This window comes from Alosa pseudoharengus, unplaced genomic scaffold (genome assembly GCF_046254945.1).
Source record: "Alosa pseudoharengus isolate Yale_2024_CS ecotype anadromous, Long Island Sound unplaced genomic scaffold, YU_APseudo_1.1 YU_APseudo_1.1_scf_1, whole genome shotgun sequence".
Taxonomy (NCBI): domain Eukaryota; kingdom Metazoa; phylum Chordata; class Actinopteri; order Clupeiformes; family Clupeidae; genus Alosa; species Alosa pseudoharengus.
The window spans coordinates 45,503,258-45,505,757 of NW_027468564.1; the positions used below are offsets into that span (position 1 = coordinate 45,503,258).

At 45.2% G+C, this 2,500-nt stretch overlaps 1 protein-coding gene across 1 annotated transcript in view; it reads right to left on the reverse strand.

Annotated features, from left to right (window-relative positions):
* cfap58 (cilia and flagella associated protein 58) overlaps positions 1 to 2,500 on the reverse strand; it is a 160,523-nt gene that overhangs the window by 128,280 nt on the left and 29,743 nt on the right. The gene's annotated exons all lie outside the window — the stretch shown is intronic.

Here is a 2,500-nt window from a genome sequence, read left to right on the forward strand (position 1 = left end):
GAGCTCCGTGACCCTCTCGACCCTTCCAGTCCACCCACACACCGATGCCTGCTGCTGCTGCCGCAGCATAGAAAATGAATTCACTACATTCAACGGCAAGATTTGTAATGTGGTGTTTATATCAGTGTTGGGGGGGGTATTGTTGGACTAGTAATTAGCAGTTTGATTCACAATACACCCGATACACCAGCAGTAATTAAGTTAATTAAGTGACCTTAAAAGGCCCATTGTCACTCTCAATGATCATTATTGAGTAAAATGAACACTGAGAGAGAGAGAGAGAGAGAGAGAGAGAGAGAGAGAGATGAAGGCGCAACAGAGTGAGTTCTGTTGTTTTCGTCTCAGGTTTTGTTTTAAAGGGTTTCATTTGCCATTCGTTCCTCTCTCATTGCCTATAATGAAGAGGATGACCTGCTGGACTGTGTCTTCTTGTGCTTCTGCTTGAGCCATACTGATCCTACTGCACATTCGGACAAACATACTAATAGCTAGACAGACACTGTGTGAGTTTTTTTTCTCATTCAAGCCTATTCAAGTTGCATACACAGAAGGCGGATAACAATGCCTAATATCCAACTTGCTTAGTCCGCAGCTGGAACATTGATTTTTATTTTTTCTGATCTATCTGCCTGCTCAAACTAAAAATCAAATCAGATGGGACTGATAAAGTTTAAAAAATTGTACAACGTGCCTGTCTTTAGTGTGTGTGTTCGTGTGTGTGTGTGTGTGTGTGTGTGTGTGTGTGTGTGTGTGTGTGTGTGTGTGTTCGTGTGTGTGTGTGTGTGTGTGTGTGTGTGTGTGTGTGTGTTTCTGTGTCTGTGTGTGTGTGCCTGTGTGCCTGTGCTCAATCCACTTTTTTTTCATGTGGGAACCCAACATTGGCGATAGACAAATGAATGAATAAATAAAATCAATAAAAACGGCTAACTGGCTTTTGTGGGGTCTTGTCTCCACATTGTCGTGGCGTTAATCGAAATGCCCTCGGGGCAAGGGCCCACAGATTGCCTCCCCATTGCCTTCTTCGAGAGACTCACTCTGGCTTTAAGCGCCAAGTTGAGAGGGATGGGAGAGAAAATGCTGCTAGCCTTTCCGAACAGAATTGCCAGAGTGGAGATGCTCCAGCAGCTCGTAATGCGCCGCAGTTATTCTCATCACAGCCAGTTACGGTTAAAGCAGTCTCGCCACCACATGGTGGATCTAAATCTAATCGGAGCTTTGCTCTATTGTAAAACGGGGTGCGAGGAAGGACACATTTACATTTTCCATGTATTAATTTTTTGCAGATGCTTTTATCCAAAGCAACTTACAAAGTGAGGAGTAATATTCAAGATAGATTACAAAAGAGACCTTAGGCAACAATGAATACTATGACAACTAGATGTAAAGAGAATACTATGACAACTAGATGTAATGTAAAGCGGTACAAAATATGACCGTCGCTCAATTTGTCTCCATCTCCAACTCTCGTGTATGTAAATGTGTGCTTGTGTGTGTGTTTGCTTTTGTGTATGTGTGCTTCTCTGGCAACGGGTCAAAACAAAAAACAATGGTTCCGTGTCATCCTTGTGGGGCTAAATGCCCACCAAGTTTCATGCACCCCGGTCTTTCAGTGTTCTGGGAATTGTTGACACAAAATTACTGAAAAAAAAAAAAAATCCGGAAGAAAAGAAACTGACTAAACCGCCGCTTCGCTGCGCGGTGGTCATAATAAGTACTGCTACCAGAGGATGAGGGTGCAGAGGATTAAGAACTAGTGCAAGAAGTTGCATGATAAGTGCATGTAAGTGGGCATCCGTGGCATACTGGCTCGGGAATCGGACTGGACCGGTTCGATCCCCGACAGGAGTGTTGGGATGTGAGATGTGCTAGGAGAGGAGGTACTCTTAGAAGAGTTGGTCTTCATGAGCTTCTTGATCCAGAGAGATGCCCCCTGCTTTGGCAAAACTTGGTAGATTGTTCCACCAACAGGGAACTAGGAAGACCAGCAGTCCGGTCTTCAAGAGATTTAGTTGGAGGTGATGTTCCTTCTTCCGTGTGGATATGTCAGAGAGATAATCCGAGATCTTCACTGAGACTGTGCGGTCGACAGGCGAGAATGACAGAGTCGGATATCATCTGCGTAGCCGTGATATGAGAAGCCATGCGAGCAGATTATCAAGGCCCAGTGAGGTGGCGAAGCGGTGAGATGCAGACATTCTGTCCTAGCCAAGACACACTGAATGAATGCCCAGCGCAATAGGATTCAAACCAAAAGGGTACGCTTTTGCCTGTAATACCCATGTCTGAGAGAATGGATAGCAGCATGTGGTGGTTGACTGTGCCAAAAGCAGCTGATAAGTCGAGCAAGATGAGAAGTGAGGACCGAGCTGCTGCTCTGGCTGCCTCTAAGGCTTCTGTCACAGATACCTGTGGAGTGATTAGGATCAAGGAGGTCATTCTGTGAGAGGAATTCTGTGACCTGATTGGATACCGCCCTTTCTGATAGTCGCAGAGAGGGATG